Raw genomic sequence first — 22,990 nt, forward strand, 5'->3', positions numbered from 1 at the left:
GCTGTATCTGCTTGCACTGGTTAAGCTGGAAAACCCAACCAGCAGAAATTGGTTATTTTCGAGCCACAGGATGTGTCTGGAAAGGTGCAACCAAGCAAGAGCCCTGTGAGCAGTGGGGACTTGGATACCCATGGACACAATCTCATTTCTGCAGCTGCAAGTTCATTCCTTCAGTGACAACTGAACCACAGCTTTGAGAGAAATGTTTTCATTGATGAGGCAACAGAAGCACGTGAGCAGTGACCTTTGGTTGATCCAAGCCTTGCACAGAGGCCAAGGAAAGGAGAAGACAGAGCTCAAAGCAGCTTAGGATGGAAGCAGGCATGGAGAGAGATGTGCTGCCACGACAGAAATGTGCTGGCTCCTCTGAACCAGCACCAAGGAAAGGCAGAAGGGTTCATCTCCAGCAGTAACATCCATAAAACATCCCATGCTGGTGTTTGCCTGACCTTGAAACAAACTCAAACCGGCCCAACAGACATCTCACGACAGCTGCCCTCCCACCCCACATCTGGCAGAGAAAAAAACCCCTTGGGCTGTGCCCTCCACACCACACAGCAACAAAACTCACACTACACCTCAGGGCTTGTGGTACCGTTTATTTGAGCTCAAAAGAAAGTGTGCACTGGAGGGATCTGTTCCCAGCTGGCGTGTGTCCTCAGCACTGGGCAGGAGGAGAGAGCTGTGGGGAGCTGCAGAGGAGGCATGGCTCAGACTGGCAGCACGGGGTCCCAGGGCAGTGCCAGTCCATGCCCACAGAGAGGGAGCAGAGGAGCTGGGCAGAGGAGCAGGGGCTGCAGCAGAGCCCAGCTGCGCTGTCATCTCGAGGAGGGGCTGCTAGAGCCCGAGGGTGGGCAGCAGAACTGGTGCAGGACACTATCCTCCCTGCCAGGGAGGGGGCAAGAAAGAAAAGAGACAGAGGAAGAGAATCACAGGGAGCAGCATTAGGAAAATTCAGCTTGAAATCTGTTTGCTTTTGTTTTCATATCCACAAATACTGTGAGTTGTTTGTAAGCACCACCCAGTTAATCCATTTCCATCTCAGAGACAGGACTCTCCACAAAGGGAAGAACAGCCCAAGGAGCCAAGGCCAACGCTGATGACTGAAACTCTGAGAAAACACTGCCTTGAAAGGGCCACTTCTGTTTTTCCCATTAGAAAAATTACATTAGGCTGTCATTTACATACCCAGCCCAATGTGGCCACGGCCCCTTTATTTTTAATATGCTCAGAACTTCCCACAGGTATTTCCACTGCCCACATCCTGCTGCAAATGCAGAACAGATGCATCCCCCCTTGGAGGGAGGCTCACACAGAAATCCTGGTGATGACCAGGTCTGCTCTCCATGCCCCAGGGGCAAGGGAGAGCTCTGTCTCCAGGAGGAGTTGCCAGCATCATGAATGGTGCCACCACGAGGCAGGAGCACTTTGGAATACCCACATCTGTAATGCTGGAAGTGCTTTATGGCAGGGAAGGAGATGCTGGCCTAGCAGGAGGCTCCAGCCACGTCTGAACCAGTGACACAACCACGAGGGGCCACTGCCTTTAAAGTAAAGAACAGGCTAAAGGAGGAGGATGGAAAGGAACACAATGAAGGAAGGAAAACAAGAAAATCCCAAACCAAATTTCAGGCTGTTCTGCCAGTTCTCCCAACTGTGCTCAGGAGCATAATCCACCATTTGCACTCCCTGCATCACGTAGGCATCAAGTGGAAAATTACAAGTATTACTCTAATTATGCCAGCTTTCCTTTGCCATAGGGTGTGAGCACAGATGCCTTATGTAATCAGCTGAACCTCACACTGACTTGGGGCAGGATTTGGTCACAGTTTGGATCTGGTTTGCTCTGTCCATCTGCATCCTGCCTCTCTGGGCCACGTGCTGCTGGTCTGGGCCATGCTGCTCTCACTCCTTTGCTCAGTTTGAAAATTCAAATACCACCAAGCTTTTACATCTCTGCATATTCTAGAGAGAGCTTAAACATGCTGAGGTATTCAGCTAGGCAACTGCAGCTAGAAATTAGATCCCTATTCAACATTTTTTTGGTAGAAAATGTCAATGCATATTATATATGCAATTATATATGAAATGCCATATCAGTACTAAAAGAATTCTGAAGTGCAGCTCCTTCAGATATGTCCTTACCTGGGACTGAGCACTGACTGGCAGCACCCACAGGGCCAGGGGCTCTGCTGCATGCTGTGGGATGTCTCTGGAGGTGTTTGTAGGGAGAACACAAGAAGTATTTGCTTTGTGTCTCACGGAAGAGAACAGTGCCCAGCAGTGGGAAAAAATAAACGGAGAGTTGCAAAGTACATTTATCTATAAAGAGATGGTTTTTGTTTCAGGGGTATAAGCTATTTCCCAGTTTTCCCTGGCTGTGCTAGTGTGCAAAAATTCCCACTGTGCTCTTGGGAAGAGTTGAGGAAAACCAAACCACTCCAATACATGATGGAAGCATCTGAAAGCTCAGCACTGTTGCAGGGGAGGCTCTGTGTTAACCAGTTATGGTGGCAAAACAGCTCCAAAGCCTCCCAGGGGCTCAGACAGAAAGAAATAACACAACCAATCCTTCTATCATCGTCCACACAGTGGTTTGTTGCATGTAAGCCAACATTACCTGGTGAAACAAAGATTCCACATTAAAATTTCACACAAGTACAGTATTTTCAGAATGATGGTTTTACCTCCCAGAGGTGCTGATTAAACATTAAGCAGGCAGAGACTGCAAGAAAATGATGGGATTTCTTTGGTACTATAACATCCTTTGCATTATCATTTTGTTTTCACAGGTCTCACTGGGGAAAAAAAAAAGAAAAGAAAAGAAAAATCTCTAGCTTCACGATTTAAAAAATGGTCTTTGGACATGACAAGGGCATCTAATTTGAGATTAGAAGGATGGAAGGTAGGGTGGATGGAGACAGGAATGAGTGACAGCCAACATTTGATGCAAATCAGAGCGAGGAAGTCACAGTTATGAAAAAACACATCAGATGGAAAGACGCTCAGACATTAGTGGTAAGCAGATGTGTCCACAGTTGCAGTTTGCACACATCAGCCTGTTCCATACCCACACAGGGAAGGCAGACAGGACCAGGGCTGGATAACCCCAGCAGGGGCACTTCTGTACATGCAGTTTTGCTGTGTGTGAGGTTCCTGCACTGATGGGCTGAGGGTCTGACTGAAGTTTGTCTAAAGATGTGTCACAGAACCTCAGACTGGATTGGGTGGGAAGGCACCTCAAATCCCACCCAGTGCCACCCCTGCCACGGCAGGGACCCCTCCCACTGTCCCAGGTGCTCCAAGCCCTGTCCAGCCTGGCCTTGGGCACTGCCAGGGATCCAGGGGCAGCCCCAGCTGCTCTGGGCACCTGTGCCAGGGCCTGCCCACCCTGCCAGGGAGGAATCTCCTGCCCATATCTACTCTAAACCTACTCCCTGTCAGTTTAAAGCCATAGAAAGCCTGTTTAGAAAATGCTGGGAACCAACTTCCTGAGGCAGGACACAGAGCTGATGAAATTCCCTTCCTGCAGATGCCATTTCAGCTCTGGGCTTTGCTCAGCTCAGCTCCAGCTGTGAGGCCTCTCCGATGATGATGCTGCTGCATCAAACCAGAGGCTCAGCAGCTCAAGGACAGGACTACCTGGATTTCTATTTTCTGGGTGTCCCACACTTCCTTTGCTTTGCTCTTCACACCAGATATAAAATCTGCATTCCAGTGATCTCTGACAAACCCAGAGCAGCTCCTGGAACCTGCAGCTTCCAACCAGAGGCTGCTGTTTTCAAGGCTCTACTCGGGAGGCAGGAAGGGGAAGGGAGTCAGAGAAGGCAAGCTACAGCCATTGCTGGTCTATTTTTTAATTCCCAAACAGAAATAACCCAAAAAGAGCAAGCAGAGGAGGCATATGGGCTAACTGGAGCCCAGACAAGCATCTAGCTGGAAGGACACAACAAGCTCAGGCTACCCAAGACTTCCCTTGCAATAGGAGAATGCAAGATAACTTGTGTTATTTCTGTCTCTTTTGAGCATTGTAAAATGAGTGAGGGATTACTGCAATAGCTGCAGTTATTAAAAATGCATTATTTCCCTATTAACCATTAAAACAGATGCCAAAGATCGTCTCGACCAGAAATAAAACTGCTGGAGTGAATAAAACATCCAGCAATTAGCTAACAGCAAATGAGAGATGCTCCAGATTTCACTGTAGTGCATTCATTAATTGCTTCTTTCAGAGCAAATTTAATTTTTAATTCTGGGCTACAAAATTAATCCCTCAGTGTATTTTCTAAATAAAGCCTCAAAACTGCAGCCAGACCAAAGCATCCACGTCTGTTAGTTTTGTTTCTAATGATTTCTATTTATAAATTGATAAATGGGAAGACTAAAAGCTAAATTTAATGCCATCATGTGTATGTAGAAATGAAAACCCAATCCCGTTAGAGCTCTAGTAGCTCATTTTCATTCACAGCAAAGGGATCCCCATGTGCAGGTCCTGCACAAAACCAGGTGCATCATCTGCACTTGACTCAGAGATCACAGTTGTGGGGATGGCACTTTGGATATAACAACTTCAGAAATTGAAATTATGGGCAAACCAAACCAATTCCTGCCACGAGGATGATGGTAACAGCCTGGCTCCTGCACAGCAGGGACAGCATAAACATTGCAGTGTCATTTGGAATTAAATTCTATAGACTAAAATATTGTGGTTTGCAGCTCTTTTAATCCTTCCCAAGAACAGAGTGCTGTGGGTGAAGGATAATTTGGTGGAGGTGTGGACAGTGCAGTCCCTGCTCAGAGCAGGTACAGCCAGGGGTGTCCCACTGACCTGAGCGTGGCTGGGGACAGAGACCCCACATCCTCTGCTGGCCTCTGCTCCAACGTTTGGCCAAGCTCATGGTGAAATTCCCTCTCTCCCTACCTTGTATCTAATTGGAATTTTCCTTACTGCAGTTTGTTTTGGTTGCCTCTTGTCCCTGGGAGAGGCTGGCTGCAGCTTTTCCACATTCCCCCCGTTCACAGAGCCCCAGTCTGGCCTGGGTTTGAAGGACTCAAAGCCATGGGCAGGGACATCTTCCACTGTCCTCCCAGCCCTGTCCAGCCTGGCCTTGGGCACTGCCAGGGACCCAGGGGCAGCCACAGCTGCTCTGGGCACCCTGTGCCAGGGTTGGACACCTCTGAGTGAAGAATTTGCCCTGATTTCCACCCAGAGCCTCCCCTGGCCCAGCCTGGGGCTGTTCCCTCTCCTCCTGTCCCTGTTCCCTGGAGCAGAGCCCATTTCCCCTGCATGTCCCCTCCTGGCAGGGAGCTCTGCAGAGCCACAAGGTCCCCCCTGAGCCCAAATTTCCCTGAGAGCAAACAGGGCCAGGGATGAGCCATCAGCTGGAGGTCCCACAGCACCCTGAAACTGCACAGGCTCTACACCCCCAGAGCAGGGAGCTCCTGTCCTCACCACACAAAAAAACCCTGAAGAAATTCAGAGTTTTCAAGCACAAAGTTAAGCTGCTCTAAGCTTTAATTCCAGAAGAAATATCACTGATAAAAATAACACTCTATGTGGAGCAAGACACTGAGACAGTCAAGGAACAGCTGGTTTTCCCATCAACATCCCAACAGGAAGATCCTTAAAATTAAAGCACTATTACCTAAGGACACAGGAAAACTAAAAGCCTCACTAAAAAACAAGCAGGGAATCTAAGAGTTTTCAGGCCCTGTTCCTCACCAAAGGAATTTGAGCCGTCTTACAACTCAACTATGGACTCACTACCACCAAATAAATGAAGGGCTCTGATGGGAGAAAAAAACCAAACACACAAACAGATGCTGCAACACAAACCAACAGGGTGAATCCAAGCATGCATGGATAGAGGTAACTAGGGGATGAAATATTCAAACCAGAAATATGTTTATGCATTTACAGATTTAGGATTCATTGTTTGCTTTTGTCTTTCCTTATTACCCGTGCAAAGTGATTTTGATTTTTCTGCACCAGGCTTCCAATATTTTGATATTAATATTATTCATGAGCTGGCAATTATCACTAAGTCGATTGCTAATAGCAGAAGTAAAAATTCAAGACAATATTTTCCATGGCATGCACAGTTTTTTAACAGTTTTCACATTTCCAATGACTGAGATTAGCTGCCCTCTGACGTCTCTCTAAGATGTTACAATAAACACTGGCATTGACAATAAACTGTACTATGGGAAGTAATTGCTGCTCTCTGCATTGGATCAAAGAGAACACACAGATAGTAAAGGCATCTATGTAAAAAGAAGCAATATGAGCTGGAAAATGTGTATTTTTGATGTATTCAGGGCCTGAATGTGTTGAAAACCCCTTTATTTCACTCAAATCCAAAGCAGTGCTGAGCCCTGGGCAGGTCCATGCCTTTAACCTTCAGGGAGTTAAGCACATGGATGAATTCCTCAGCTACTGGCAGGGGTGAAAAAAAAAAGAGTTGCTAAGGAGAACATCAATATCCTCCATAAATTATATAAATATTTCAGTGTATTTGTCACGGGAGAGCTCAGCCTGCACCTCCCTACCTTTGCAAGCCCAGGGGCATGTGCCCCTTAAAGCACATGACACTCATTTTACAGAGTAATTCCAGAGTGCCTGAGAGAAGGACTCACTGCAGTGATGGTTCTATCCACAGCTACCCTACAAGACCTCAAAAATATTGGATATTTATTCCATTTTTTTTTCCTTTTAAAACTAAGGCAACTCTTGCTTGTCTCGTGTCAAATGGCAGCACCAGATGTCCCTCAAAGAGCAGCAGAGGGTGGAGCATGTCTACTCTTACCTGTACTCTGAGTGTGTGGCAGGGACAGCTAGCTGGGAATGGTACAATGGAGCTGGACAGCAAAACTGGTGCAGAGTATTTAAAGACCTACGACACAAGGAAAAACACAAAGTCAAACCAGCAGTGTTGAGAAAGGGGCTCTTGAGGGGAAGGCAGGTGCTGACAGGAGAATTGGAAACTCAGGAGAACAGGGGCTGAAATTTGAGGCACAGCTGTGAGATCTGGATGCCAGGGGACACAGGGAACAGTGCCAGGGTTAAATGCACACACCACAATGATGGGGAGGAGCTGCTGCATGAAGAGTCAATCCAAGGTTTGTTGCAGGATTAAGATCAAATGCCAATTTAAGGCCTGGGGTTTGCCTTGCCAGGCAGGAGGAAGGCAAAGCTGAAACACTGAGGGTTAAAATCCCTGTGGAAATGAAGCTTTAGGCTTGCACCTTACTCTGCACCAGTCAGGCTGTTCTCTGGCCATGGAATTAATGCACAGTGCTCTGAATGAGGAGGGACAATGCAATGGACATGGACACAAAGCTCTCTTCAAGCCCAGCAATGACAAACATATTGCAAAATAAACCACTTGAAAATGTGAAAGAACCCAAGTCAAAAAAATCCTTTACAGCACAGAGATATTCTGCACCCCAGATCATTAGATTGGTATGGTTTCACTAAAACAAAACCAGACAAGGGGTTTCCACCTCTGGAGGAAAGCTTGGGAAATCTTTAAGCACCACACAGCACACGTCCCTGCATTCCTGGTGTTTGTGCCAGGAAACATTAAACAAGGCTCAGCACAGCAAGTCCTCCATGATAAATCCACCTAATCAAATTTCTCAGGACACAGCATTTTTCTAGGAAATCATAAAAAAATAATCAATATCTCCTAGCTCTTAGAGTGGACAAGGGAGCTGTTAAATTGAAAATCCTCCTCTAACTTGTGAGCATCCAGCCTGACAGCTAACAGAGGGGGTGTGTGTGTGCTCGTGTACACAAATGCACTTTTTAACCCCCATCTTTCTCTTGGTGTTTTGATAGAAGTCTCAGAAGATTGATTTTGATTCTTCTGCATCCCTGAGGCTTAAAGTGAATCCTGGGAGGTCACTTTCTTACGAGATCAAAGAAAGTGGTTAAGCAAAAAGAAGTCAGGCTTTGTTCAGGAAGGAGTAAGTTACTAATCCTTAGGAAAAAAGACAAGGTCAGCCTGTTCTGATTCCTGCTGCCAACACTGTGTCAGCAACTGCCTGGCCAGGATCAGCTGGATTTTCTGTCCAAAGGTGGTAACTCCTGCAAAGCACTGGAGCTTTTGGAGATGCAGCTCAACCCAGACATAAGGCACCTCCCCAGCGTGGGATGTGCCCTCTAACACCTCACAGGGCTCAGGTACCCATGGGGGCACCTTCAAACCCCTTGGGAAAACAAAAAATTCAAACCAAAGATGGAGAACAACGCTGAAAGCATTGATGGGTTCTACCCAAGCAGCCAAAGCTGGATTTTCTGTCAGGAAAAGCACACATTGTTCCACATGAGCTGCTCCCCTCAGTCCTGGGACACGAGTCTCACACTGGGCAGGGGAACTGCTCTCATGAGGAACCTGCTCCTGCCTTGGCATACCTGGTTTTTCCAGCAAAAGCAAAAGAAGGAAATGCAGGAAATCAGTAGGAGAGTGTTCCAGATTCCATTCCCACCACTGTTCTTTTTCCACACAGATGTCTCTTTCTTCAGAGAATTAAGCAGTGAAATATGAAAGAATATGAAAGAATCTCTCTGGATTCAGCTCTGCTCAACAAAGCTTTTTGAACAGAGCTTGCTCTGGCTCTTCCAAAACCATTCTGCCCTCAAGGCTCCCTGAATATGTCTTGCTCCAACATTCCTGGGTTCCAAAAGAACCTGAACAGTAAAGAAGGTGGTGGAATGTTGTCACCATGATATTTTCTGAAAAATCCTCCTTGCCCAGGATTCTTCTCCTGGGGAGCTGAGAAGCCTCAGAGAAAAAGGAAAACAATATTATCTCAATGGCTTCTTCTGTGTTTTGCTGCTTTGGAATGTGGTCTGGAGATTGTTTATCCAACAGGTGCTCGTTTCATCGGTTTCATGTGAATTGTTTTTACTTAATGACCAATCAGGGTCAGGCTGTGTTGGGACTCTGGAAGGAGCCACGAGTTTTCATTATTATCTTGTTAAGCCTTCTGTCTGTATCCTTTCTCTGTTCTTTAGTATAGTTTAGTATAGCATTCTTCTATATAATATAACATAATATCATATCATAATCATGTATCATATCACAATAAATTAGCCTTCTAAGAACATGGAGTCAGATTCATCATTCCTCCTCTGTCTGGGGACCCTGAAAATACCACAGAATCTGAAATGTAAGGAACTCATAGAATTTTGGGGTTGTAAACTGAAGTTTAGAATTAAACACAGGGTTTCATTTGAGACCTTGGAAAAGGTTTTTAAACTTAGGTGTTAGAAGTGAGAATGTGGATTTATAGTTTGAAGTAGAGATATGTCAAGTAAAGGAAAGTTTAGAGTTTTAGAGTTTAAGATATAGAAAAAAGAATGTTGTTACAGAGGTAAATAAGGAGCTTAGAATGCAGTACTGTAGGGTTGAGTGTCATAACATGATTGGTTAAGAAAGTTTATATTGTAGTATGGGTCTGTAAGGTGAAATATTTAAGGACTGGGTTAAAAACATAAATATCTTTGTTAGCAGTGTTTTCTTAGTCAATAATTCCTTAAAAGGTCTTGTCACTAAGGGTTTTGTGACCTTCTGAACCGTGCTCTAACGATGTGAGCTGAACTCAGCCTTCCTGCCTATGTAGAAGATAAGAAAAATAAACCACATCATCAAAAACTCACAGATCCCATATCAAATTGCCCACGAGTGAATTGTCCCAAAGAGAAGCTCTCCCCACGCTCTGGCTGTGGTTTGTACATGCCTGTGGCACAGCCCTGGGCTCAGGAGCTCGCCTGCCCCGAGTTCAGGAGCAGCAGGAACGCAGCAGCCCCGGCCTGGGAGCAGCTGGACCTGCCCAGGGAGGTCTGACACTGCCACAGGGGAGGGGGTGACACCGGGGACAGGGCTCAGCTGCAGGCTGGGCCTGAGGGCCACCAGGTCCCTGCTGTCCAACAGAGCAGGCTGGATCCTCAGGCAGGATCCTCGGCCCAGCACGAGGTCTGGGCTCTGCTCTGAACTTGGAAATTCAGAATAGCTTAACTGTGTTTGGGCTCCTCCAGATCTCACTGACTCATGGCAGCCTGACAATGATGAGGCTCAGGCTTTCCAGCCCCTGACTAATGCTCATTCTACCCAAAGCAATGGGGTAAATCTGCCATGCAATTTAAGATTCACATGTGGCATTTTGTGCCTTCAGTCACCTGCCAAAACAGCACTTGCAATCATCTACCCCTCTGTAATATACCAGAGAATGTTTACAGTTCCAATCCCTTTTTTTGTTTGTTTGGTTTGGCTGGAGTTTTAATTATTTTTTAAACTTCATAGCTATATGTTGCAATCAGCCTTCAACACAAGTTTGCATTCAAGCTAGAATTCATTTACTAATTTTTAACACCTAAAGACATCAGAAGAAATCCATTTCAATCATTTGGAGGAGAATTAATCACTGCTCCTGTTCACAGTCTCACAGATTCTCAGCCCTGTGAAGCTGAGTTTCCACATCTGTGGCTGCTGTTCTTCAAAGGATGATTTAGGATTACAAAGAGAGCACAGGTACTTCAGCACCAACACCAGACAAATGACAGCTGACAAATACTGCTGCTGGAAATTTCAGTTTCTGGCCCATTGCTGCATCATCCCAGTGCACATGGAAGTTTGGCCATTTCCCACTTCCAGGCCAAGCTCCTTCCAGCTCTCTCCTTGGGAGAGCAACCCCTGTGAATCCCTGCATGAGGCTCCTGACAGAGCAGATGAGTCTGTCAGTAAAACCAGAGCCAAGTCTGACCCAAACCTGGACATCCCATTCCCCCACAGAGCAGGAGGAGCCCAGCTCCTGACAGAGCACACAGCCCCCAGGCAGCTGGGGCTGTGCCTCCCACCCCTCTGTAAACCCCACCATGTTTGCCATTAGAATCCACTCATTTTAACAGCACTCTCCTTCCATCAGCAAATAGAAATGACAATTCTTCTTAATCTTCTGGTTTTAGAGCCTTGCTCAGATGTACAAATAAAAAGAAATCAACTACTGGTCATCACATAAAGCCAGAACTATTTTTATTTTTTCTTTCATTTTCTCTTGCGATCCCCAACAAGCCTCCCAAACTCAGCAGACAATTTTCTCAGTGTTGGTTTTTAAACAACCTGGCAGAGCAGAACACAAGGCCATTAACCTGGAATTGCTTTTGCTCTAACAGGTTATCCTGTGCTCCCACTATGTGCTCAGAGCCAGCAGATGCTCCTGGCAGATTTGGGAGCCTGGGGGCAGCTTGTCCCCTCTCCCTGCCCAGGACACCGTGGTGGCACAGGACATCCACCCACCCCTGCTCATTCTGCTGCTGTGGAATTTTCAGCAGAATTATTAAACCATCACTGATGGTCTGAGAGCTTCTTCCTACCAGAGCTTCCAAACCCTGAGACTGAGGGGAATGGGAGCAGGAGCAGAGCTGGAAGGAGCCTGTCTGGAGTTAATGATGTGGCTGATGAGAGGAGCTGCTCAGTACCTCCCTGCCCTTTGCTGCTGCCCTCTCCCAGAGCCCTGACTCCATTCACCATTCCTCCTCTGGTCTGGAACGACAATCTGTTCCCCTCCATCTGCCAGGATTCTTCCCTTTCTTCTGGCACATTTTCCCATAAAGTGCACGTTGCAATGAGAATGTGGAAAAAATAACCCCAGCACAGGCTGCTGTCCTGGATAGCTGTGTGCACCCATCCTTCTGAACTCGGCTTGGGAACAGCAGCAGGGGCAGACAAATCCATCCCCTACTTCAGCCCATTCCCTCCATGTCAGCTGAGGTAGCCAAGAATGGTTTGTTTGATTGGAATATTTGCATTTCGCAGTGTTTTATCCTGTTGAAGAATAACATTATTTTACAAGTTGAAATTTTCTTTCTCAAGTCGATCCAGAGTTATGGCAACAGCTGAGATTAGAAAAAACTGTAGAAAGAAACTAATAAAGTCTGTCCTGTCCTTGTTTAATAAATCCAACCATTACTTTCATGAGGAACAACATTTGAAATATAATCAAAGGATACCCAAAGAGGTGATGAACAGTAAAAGTCATAATAATACAGAATCACATCAACTCCAGCTAAAGGCTTGCTAATTAGCAAGTTTATTAACCTGCTAGAAGGGCTTCCAGAATGAAAACCCTGACCCAGGCCACAGGACAGCCTTTTGCAAAGCAGAGAAAGCAGCAGGAAGCTTTTCAGGGCAGCTCCCATTGTCCCAGCCCAGGTATGACTGCAGTTGTGGCTGTGGCCACTTCAAGGTGATAAAGCACAAGACACATTCCCATTTCCAAGGACAAATTCCTACTGTTTCTTACCCAAAATACACAGGGCAGTATGATTTTGGTTTTTGAAGCAGCACTGTGAAACCTTCTCTTCCTTCCTATTCATTTCACCCCACTGTATGTCCAGCACTCTGCAGCCAAGCACATCTCAGAGAGGCTGTGGTGGCACACAGACAATATTATGGTTTTTTCCAGTGTTGTTATTATTAATTAATTTCCTGGCAGGCACTCTTTTGGATGGCAGCCCCACAACATTAAATGCTGCCATTGCTTTTATGGTTGCATCCACAAAAACATTCCAGTTCACAGCAGAGACCAGCACACACTGCAGGAGGAGCACAACTCCTCCCTTCTTTGCCTGGGCACGATGGGAACGTGCCCAGGGATTGCTCTTGGAGCAAATCTTTGATTGACTCTCAAGGAGCCCAAGGTGGCTCTTTGGGCACAGCTCCTTGGACACCACATCCCAGGGAGGCAGCGGGACAGCTCCTGGCAGGTAAACACCAGTGTAATTACTCTGCAGGAGTTTGGGAGTCAAAAACCTCACCCACACATCACAAGCAGCACAGCCATATGCTGCAAAGCTGCTCTGCTGGCATCTCCCTCCTCCCATTGCTGCCTCCCCTGCCATGCAATAGTCAGAACCTGGCTGACAGCACTCGAGAATTCCATTTCCTCTTCACAGCAATGAAAGATGTTTTCACCAGCTACAAGGATGCTCAATAAAAGCTGCAGTTCCAAACGAGCAGCACACACAGTCCAGAGTACAGACCACTGAATTTTGTTCCAGAATTCATCAAATCTGGTTGTCATCAAAATGATTTAATAGCAGGATTTGTACACGGCGCAGCAGAACTGCAGACTGGGCGTTCTTGTTTGGAATAATGCTTCCCTTTGTGTATTCCCAACTCAAGTGCCCACAGCTGGATTTTTCAATGGAATCATCAGGCACACTCTCACTGACCTCTCCTTCACCAAAGGGCCTGTAAATAATTATCATCTCCTGGGAGAATGGAACCACCACAGGCCCAGCATACTAAACAAGGAACAGCCATTATTTTGTCCCATCCTAGAACACAACACTTATTAGCATTACAGAGAATTAGGAATAATTATTATAAACTTTTTTAGGTTTCATGAAAATGCAGTACCAGCCTACACAAACAGGCAGGAGGGATCCTTCTGCATCCCTGCACAGTTTGCTCCAATCCTGGGTTAGCTGGAACTAGGGTGAATTTAATTAAGACTATTAATATGTAGATGTTTGTAATTAGAAAAAAATCCTTTTAAGTCTTAACTAGAACCCCATCTATGGTGCAGGGTGATGTGGAATAATTCACAGGACTCATAAGATGCACTTGTGTCAGTTGTGCTTACTGGGAGCTGTCAAATCTGTAGGAAAAACCCCACACAGTCCAAACCCAGGAATTAAGAGCAAAGAGACATGAGAGAAGGAAAATATCTTTTAGATTAAATCAGAGTGTGGATATATTCACCACTTCTTTTCTGTATGTCCCACATCATTAAATCAGGTCCCAGAAATCCTCAAGAAGCTACAACTCCCATTACAGAACACAGGCACATTTATAATCTCACAGAGCAATAACACAGCAAACCCAAAGCTGAGCAGTGCCAGTTAGACATATTGGATTTGCAGCTGATGAAAGAGGCAAAATAGCAAAGTACAAAGAATGAAATTACCCAGATACAGCATGAGAGATTTACAGCAAGGCAAATCCGGTTACTTAAAACAATGCTTCAGTGACATATGTTCTATTCAGTGCAGCAGCTGAAAAAACTGCTTTCACTAATCCAAGTAGTGTGACACTCTTGTTCAGCTTTTCTTAGAACAGCAACAACCAGGCTTTCTACACTTAAAGATGAAAAAGATATTTTTATCTTAAAAAAGATACTTTCAATGGCAAAGATCTTTGGCATGTATATATATATATATTACAAGAACACTGACAGAGTTGTTATATGTAAGGTTTCATCTGAAAACTTACTCAGGATTGAAGGACTGGTGTATAACAGTCTAACAAACATTTTCAGTATTGAGAACCCATCAGTTTTAAAGAACATAAAGATTTTTTATATACACATGTTCTTAAAAGTTCTTTAAAAAAATTCCCAGCTTACATTTTCCCCTTTCCAACCATCAGCATCAGCTCTCTTACATAGGAGTTAAAACACAGAATTATAGTAGGAGGCAGAACCCACATCTTGTTTTCTACAGCAACGTGCTGAGGTGGGTACCAGATACCAAAGGTGTAAGCAGCAAAACAGGAAAATCCTGCACAAGATGGGTCTGTAAACACGACTGCAAGCTCACTGTTAAAGACAGCAACATACAGGGATTAAATATCCCTCACCCCACATGATGAGCACTCTGTGAAATCCATTCCCTGCTGAGAGTTACAGAATCCCCAAATCCCAGGACCCAAATTAAAATGGAGTCCAACACAACAAGAACTATTCTCCCATGGATAAACACACAGCAGGATGTTTCAGGCTGATCCATGCATACCTGAAAGGCTGCAACCTGTTCTCCAAGTTTACTTATTTCAACTTCCTACAAAAGGCTCCACATTTATTTTGATTTTAAAACATTTCAACTTTACCATTCACCCCTTCAGCACAACACAAAAAGCTGAACAAAACTCTAAGACTTATACTAATATTCTTTTGTTGCTCTATTTGAGGAGTCTGGTTTTGAATGGTTTTATTTACTCTGCCTGTGTGTGGATGGTGCTGCTGAATGTGGAGCTGATTTACTCAAACAGGCTGCTCAGAGGCACTGTTAAAATAACTGGAAAGGGCTGGGGATGACAATTACATGTGTTTCATGCAGGATGCTCTGGAACCCCAAAATTTAACCCTAAAGGGAGTGGAACCAGGGCTCAGAATTGCAAACAGAGATACAGCAACTCCAAGCCCCTGGACTGGGAGTGAGGACAAATCCAAGGGCTCATCCCAGCCTGTTTGTGCCCATTTTGGAACAAACCCTGTGTGTCCCATCCCTTCCTGCCTGTCTGTGCCCATTTTGGAGCAAACCCTGTGTGTCCCATCCATCCCTGCCTGGTCTGTGCCCATTTTGGAGCAAACCCTGTGTGTCCCATCCCTCCCTGCCTGTCTGTGCCCATTTTGGAGCAAACCACCTGTGTGTTCCATCCATCCCAGCACCAGCACCATCCTCCAGACTGGCTGAGTCCTGAGCCCCAAGCCATGGGCTCAGCTCCCACCAGGGGCTCCTCAGCCCACAGGAGAATCAGCTCCTGTGTCTGCCCTCAACCCTCCACAAACTGCTCCAGGGAATAATAATCAATGAATATTTCATCTTTATGTTTTGATCAGCATAAAGGTAACAACAAAACCACAGGGAACTTTGCCTCCTCGGTCTGACGCTGCTCAGGGCTGCACTGCACATTCTGCTGTTTGTATTTTATTTCTGTACTGAAAAGACAGATTGCACTTTAATATGACAAAGCATTCCAACAAAATGGAAGAGAGATCCTTGACTCATCACAGACAGAATTCCTAGCACCCTGCATTGCTGCTTGGATGCAAAGTGAAGAGTTTCCTCATTTTTTCCCCCTGCTAAACACAGACTACTCACTTTATTACACTGTATTTTTAAACACCCACATTCACAATCATCATCATCATCATTTAATATACAGAGCACATTTAATATACAGAGCATTCATCTACCAGAAAAGGTAACACCCTAAAAATGGTTCGTGGAAAGAAACCTACCCAACAATAAACTGATCACTACTCCCACTTCTGGAATCCTCAACACAGAAATCAGAGATGTGACGACAGATGAAGAAGGAAAAGGTACTCACAAATAACACCTTCTGCAAGCCATCCTTGAAGGCGGGGTGGCCTTGGAATTTTATATTTTCTTTCACGCAATCTGAGGTAGAAAAGCTCTTTCTCAAGGAAAAAGAATAAAGTAAAAAAAAAAAAAAAATCACATTCACAGCTTTTGCACGCTCATTCAGGCTCAGCCCCGGTGGAACATCACGGATAAGTAAGCTGGTGATGTAACCAGCATCAAACACTGCATCAGATAAACCCAAAGGCTCTACAGGGTTATATTTTGCAAAGCCAAAAGGTTTTTCCCAGAGAGGAGGTTTAGCAAGCACAAACCAGCCACGCTGTCCTCACATTCCTGGTGGGCTCGCTTTCTGCGCGCAGAAAAAGTCCCAAAGCTGTATTTATTATTCAACTTCATCACCAAGGAGGAACAATATGCTTTCTCATTTGCTATTTAGACGGAAATATCAAAGCACCAAATGTTGCATTTTCGAATGCACCATCTCTGCCTGCTCACTGTAGTACAGTCCAAACCAAGAAAAGGCCATTGGTCCTTTTATCTCCATGGAAACAGCAGCATCTGTGAAGACGAACGTATTCCCTCCTCACTGCAAAGTCAATTTATAGTCACATACTATGACATAAACTGATAAGACAGCAAAGCTAATCAGCAACCAGGAGAAACAGCAACCTAAACATGAGATTAGGCTCTTGCTCAAGAGGATATTCCTCTGTATACAGCATTTCTCCTGTGAAAATTGCAGAATTAAGAAGCAAATCAAGCTGTTCCTGAGAGCTGCTGCAGGTTGGGGATTTGTGAACTTCCCAGTCTGGCTAATGAGGAGAGCGGCTGAATATTTTATACTATTAGCTTCTGGCTTGAAAATCTAGTTAAATCTGACTAAATGGGAAGAGATTTAAACAAAGTTGCTCTTTGCAAAAAAAAAAAAAAACAACCAAAAACTGAAGAATTATTACTCCAGTGTTACCTTTTCCCTGCAGAAGAGCTGTCATCTTTAATAGCAACAGCAGAGTGAGAAGTTTCATAACTCTACAGGCGACTGCCTCCCTGTCTCCCCCCTTTTTAGCACCACCAGAGGTGCAAACACTTCAGCACCATCCTGCTTGTGCTCTACAAACCTCCTCTCCAGGGAAATGATCATTTCTGCAGGCCTGATGAGTCACCTCTACTTGGTTTTATTCGGTGGTACTTTGTAAAAGAGAAAAAACAAAACTAAAACCCAAAGCAAAACCCAAACCAAGAGACCCCGAGAGTACAAAAGTGAGCTTTGTTCAGCTTTGTTCCTCCCCTGCCCCCTGCCCAGCTCCGATGCTCAGCGCTCAGCCCTGACGTTCCCAAGCCAAGCTTCCTCCCTTCCCTCATGAATCAGTGCAGTGACCATCTGCTCACATTACTAAGTTAAATATACACCAGAACACACTGATGAGGGCAGCTCATTTGCCATGGTCAAGTGATCAGCTCCATGGCCAGTGTCCCATTTCCAGAGGGACAGGGGGCAGCCAAGTCCTCCTGATGCACCTACACAGCTCCCAGGGCTCAAGGGGAGCAGGAACTGCCAAAGAAGCTGCAGAACTTCAAAAACAAAAATAAAAAATGGAGGAGGCAAGAGATCTTTGGTCCAAACCAATGTGCAAATGAATTAGTGTGACCTAACTGCAGCCTCACTGTACCTGAAGGAGCCAACAAGGAAGATGAACAGTTTTAAAGGGCCTGGAGCAACAGGACAACGGGGAATGGCTTCAGACTGACAGAGAGAAGGGATAGATGGGATATTGGGAAGGAATTGTTCCCTGGCACAGGTGCCCAGAGCAGCTGTGGCTGCCCCTGGATCCCTGGCAGTGCCCAAGGCCAGGCTGGACAAGGCTTGGAGCAGCCTGGGACAGTGGAAGGTGTCCCTGCCATGGCAGGGGTGGCACTGGGTGATTTTTAAGGTCCCTTCCAACCCAAACCACTCCCTGATTCCATGGTTCTGCCTAGCAGAGGTGCACTTTGGTTTACAAAAGTAAATTTGATGATAATTTGTAGAATTGTCAGAGCAGCCCTCAAGTCACATCAGCATGTCCTGGTGCCGTGGAATGCAATAAGAAACCAGAAGGGAAGCAAAGACCCCAAAATTCCCCATTCCCCCACAAAACTGACCTGTAGGGCTTGGATCCAGCACCCACAGGTTCTCCAGCAGGATTCCTCTTAGAAAACTCTATAAATACCCACTTCATGTGGTGCTGCCCCACCCAGCAGAGCAAGCTCCAGGGAATCCTGTTGCCACATTTCTCTTCACAGAGAAAAGCAAGGCACAATTCTTCCCAAAGATTTCTGAGATTCACATTCTCTGAACCTCAGAGAAAGAGAACACAATTCTTATCACTTGCTGTGCCTTTGTTGTGCCAAAGTAGAATACAACATGGAGATTGTTTACCCACAGTGATGGTGCTTTGCTCCCTTGTCCTGTCAGGGCCAGGGGTGTGTGTGTGGGTGTGTGTGTCAGGACTGTGGGTGACAGCCACGAGATTCTGGGCAGTGTGAGCAGAGTGATTGCTTGGCAGATTCAGTTTAGATGAAATGTATATAATATAGTATAATAAGTAATTAATTAGCTTTCTGATATCCATGGGGTCCTCCTCATCATTCTCTCTCCTTCATCGGAGTCGCCTTTGATTTACAATAGAATCCAGCCTGGTGTGGCCATCCCCAAATATCTTTGTTGGTGCAGCTCCCAAATCCTTCCCTGGGAGCTTGATCCTGTAACTCCAGCCCCATGAGCTCATGGAACAGCTCAGGCTCCAGAGCAAGGTGTGCCCATGCCACACTGGAGGCCTGGATTGCAGCAGCCATACCTTGTACTCAGACATGCTACCCTGGGAGGCACTGACACGATCACCTGTCCGCTTGGAAAGTTGAATTATCTTTTGCACAAATTAAGGTAATTCAGAGAAATACAGATTTAGATGAGTGGTTTTTTTCTGCTGCACAGCCTAAAGGCATCTTGCCTTCCAGGGAAGCTTTATAATGATTCAAATACTGCTTCATTTTAGCAGACACCAAACACAGAGCACTGGAAAAGTACAATTTCAAAAGGTGCTTGTGTGTCCTGAACTTGCACATCACAGCCACCAATACATCACCTAAATGATAAATGCCTGCTAAGGAAACAACACCATTCCATAAAGAATCCCATAAACCAGCTTTCCAAGCCACTGCAAGGTCAAGTACCTCAATCACCAGCAGCATATGAGGAAGAGAATAAACAGGCTTGGCAGCTTGGTGCATTCTTCTGCTGTTAATTCCAGTTTCTGCAGATGTCTGACAGTGCACAGGTCAAATGAACAGTGAGGAATGACTTTCCCAGGTATTCAGAAAGGTGCTCCCTGGGTGATAATCAATCCAGTTCAAGGAGAACAGGATAATAGGAGGCTTTGCAGTGCATGGCATTGTTGCCTGTGTTTGGGACAAGCCTTCAATTCAGTTCTTGGTTTTGGTTTGATGTGTCTGGATAAAATAACTGGGGAACAACTCTCTGGCTCTAAACTCACCTAAACTCCACAGTTTTATTCAAGATAACAGACTCATTTGCATGATTTCTGTTAAACACTGGTTTAACCAAGCTCAGTCTCCCTCAGCTCTCCCCTGGAACAATGGGAGCTGGGCTGATGAGTAAGTGTGGGATAAAGCCTGCCCACGGCTGTGTCTTAGCAGAATGAACTCAAATGTTTCACAATTGATTGAATACTACAAAGTCAGGAGTTAGTAACTGCACAGGCTGTTTAGCCTTAGCTTTTAACTTTAAAAAAGGCTTTTCTTTATCAAAAAATGCAGTAAGTAGGGCAGAACCGGGGACACTGGGGCCGAGTCCTCCCCAGCACTACAAAGTCAGCTCAGCAAGACTCTGGTACAGTCACTTGATGTCACTGTGTGAAAAGAACTGGACATAAAATGCCCAAGTCATTATCCTAACCACTGTACAAGCTACAAGTATTAAAGACAAGGACTCTGATCCCACTGCAGAGCCTGGGAAGAGCTCCATGGGGCCCAGCACAGCCAGGCTGTCCCAATAAATGCCCAGTGGTTCTGAGTGCTCTGAACACTGATACCCTGCCAGCATCAGTGACCTGCACAGCCACAGAACTAGCTGTCCCCAAAACCCAGTTTTCTCTGCTGAGATTCCTCTTCTGTCCATGGCTGTGAGGAATAAACAATCACCTAAGCAATATCAAACATGGTTTGTTTGAAATGAGGCCCTGAATTTATCTTCAAGGTTTTGAGACAGACTCAAAAGCAAAGCCATTTGTTAGCAGTTGTTGCATTTTCCTGTTTATTATTAGCATGCTGGTCTCTGCAGGATTAGGAGGTTTGGCTATTGATTCATGGTAGAAAACCAAAGGCAGTTTGTGGTTGGAATTCTGGGTGAGGCTGCAGGGGAGGAAGGACACGGCCCTGCCCCTGCCCAGGAGGCCTCAGACCCTCCACTCAAACACAAGGTGAATGCTCAGCTCCTCCTCCCTAATCCCCAATAAAGCTTCCCCCTGCCTGGTCCTGCCACAGCCCCAGAGGTTGTTATTTGGAGTTCAGAAGCAAAAGTGGCTGGATGAGCATTCCCCTCACGTGTCACACACAGACACAAAGCTCAGCACCACAGCATTCACACAGAAACCTGGGAGCTGAGAGACCAATTTTACAGAAAAACTTCCATTACAGGCTAAAAACTCCCCCCCATTCACTCTCCCACCTGAGCCTGAGCTGTGTCTTGGAGCAAGCTGGCCTGCTGAAAGGTGTCCCTGCCATGGCAGGGGGTGGGACTGGGTGGGATTTAATGTCCCCTCCAGTGTGACCGTGCTCACAGGGGCTCTTGGATGAGGGAAGAGATGAGGATCTGACTCCATGTTTCAGAAGGCTGATTTATTATTTTATGATCTATATTACATTAAAACTATACCAAAGGAATAGAAGAAAGGATTTCATCAGAAGGCTAGCTAAGAATAGAATATGAAAGAATGATAACAGAGGTTTGTGGCTCAGCTCTCTGTCCGAGCCAGCTGGGCTGTGATTGGCCATTAATTACAAACATCCAACATGAGCCAATCACAGATGCACCTGTTGCATTCCACAGCAGCAGATAACCATTGGTTACATTTTGTTCCTGAGGCCTCTCAGCTTCTCAGGAGGACAAATCCTAAGGAAAGGATTTTTCATAAAAGATGTCTGTGACACTCCAGCCCAAACCATTCCATGCTCCAGGCCTGAAATCCTGGGCCCGTGGAGCTCCATCCGGCTCCTGAGCAGCAAGGCTGCCACAGGATCCAAACCACTCCTCAGCAAGGCTGGTTCCAGCCCCCTGAGCCCCAGTTATGTAATTACACCCTGCTCACTCCTCTGGGCACTTGTACTTCTAATGCACAAAATGTGTCTCAGAGTAGGGGTGAGAAGCCCAAGGGCTGCAGCAGAGCTGCTGATGCCTGGAATGTGATGGGAAGGACCCAGCGCTGAGCTCCCTTCCCTGCAGCCATGTGTGCCCCCCATGGAACATTCCCTGGCCATTGCTGCACTGCTAAAATATTGAAGCTCAAAGCAAAAGTAAACAGCTGTAGAAGAACTGCCAGGAATGTCTCAGGCTGGAGTACAGTATTTTCATTTTCAATCACATTTGAAATGTTTCTCATGAGCGTTTGTAGTTCTGTCTGAAGCCTCTGAATAATTTTTTCCTACTGTTTATTTTAGCAAGATGCCCCAAAGCTTTCACTGGAAGCTGCTTCTAATTTTCAGCTTGGCTGTTACTGATGAGATGATACACATTTGCTTGTGTTGAATTTCCTCTGCAATAATTTTATCCCTGTATGTTCTGAGCTTTATATAGATGCTAAATGCATTTCTCTATTGTATCTTATACCTTACATGCTTTCCATTTACCCTTAATATAGTTAGAAGTGGTTATTAAATCTACTCCTTGACCAAAATGAGGCCTCAGCTAAGCATCATTTCAGTGGCTGCTGAATGAATTTTACTGTCTCTCATCACACACACAAAATAATCCCTTGCAGGTATTAAACAATGCTGGCAGCAGTTAGAGTTGTGGGAAAATCTCTGTGTTATCACTGACAATAAATCCTTTTTCAACTTCTACCCTGACATTACTATTAAAACACCATTTGTTTCCTGCTAAACAACCTGAGCCCCAAGTAACATCTTCCTTTTAAGAGCTCTGCTAAAACAAGGCTTTAAACAAGTATTTATATCTCTCCCACCATGCAGAACAACTGCTTTTAAAAGGAAGCCTTTGAAAAGTAAAAGTCTTTCCCACCCAAATTCAAATAATTTTGCAGCCTTCAGTCAGTCCTAAAACAAACTTCCAGTGAAAATTGATCACCTTAAAAAATGTCTCATTAAGATTTTATGTGACAGCTCTCAATTCCCCTTTTGGCACCTCTGGTTTGTGCAGTTTTGCCCTGTTCTGGTCATCCAAGCTCCTCAAACATGTCACTCTGGAGAAAGGATCACCTCTCTAAAGTAACCTGAACTCTCAATTAAGAAATTGGTGCATTTTAAGGTAAAATATTAAACCCTCACGTTCTGCAGGCCCTGAGTACACTCTTGACCCTTCACTGGGTAATACCTTAACTGTCCTAAACTTAAAGGCATCCCACAGATTTGTTTTCTCCAGGATATTTGGTTCCCTGGCTGGCAGGAGGTGGAACAAGATGGGCTTTAAGGTCCTTTCCAACCCAAACTAGTCTGGGATTCCATGAAAATGCCACGAACAGAGAACAAATAAAGAAGAAGTCTATAAACTTACAGCTTGTGCATGACTGAACAACAAAACACTGAGGAAAAACCCAGGCTTGGACTATTGCAGAGCCAGGCAGTGCCAGCAGCAGCAGCAGG

At 45.4% G+C, this 22,990-nt stretch overlaps 1 long non-coding RNA gene across 1 annotated transcript; it reads right to left on the reverse strand.

Annotated features, from left to right (window-relative positions):
• Positions 1–584: 584 nt before the first annotated feature.
• Positions 585–16,586, reverse strand: LOC115948945. The gene is made up of 4 exons (XR_004082681.1): positions 16,122–16,586; positions 6,807–6,893; positions 2,688–2,798; positions 585–885 (listed from the first exon to the last, which is right to left on the reverse strand). It is a non-coding gene; the product is annotated as an uncharacterized LOC115948945 (long non-coding RNA).
• Between the last annotated feature and the right edge of the window lie 6,404 nt (positions 16,587–22,990).

This window comes from Geospiza fortis, unplaced genomic scaffold (genome assembly GCF_000277835.1).
Source record: "Geospiza fortis unplaced genomic scaffold, GeoFor_1.0 scaffold352, whole genome shotgun sequence".
In the NCBI taxonomy this organism is placed as follows: Eukaryota; Metazoa; Chordata; class Aves; order Passeriformes; family Thraupidae; genus Geospiza; species Geospiza fortis.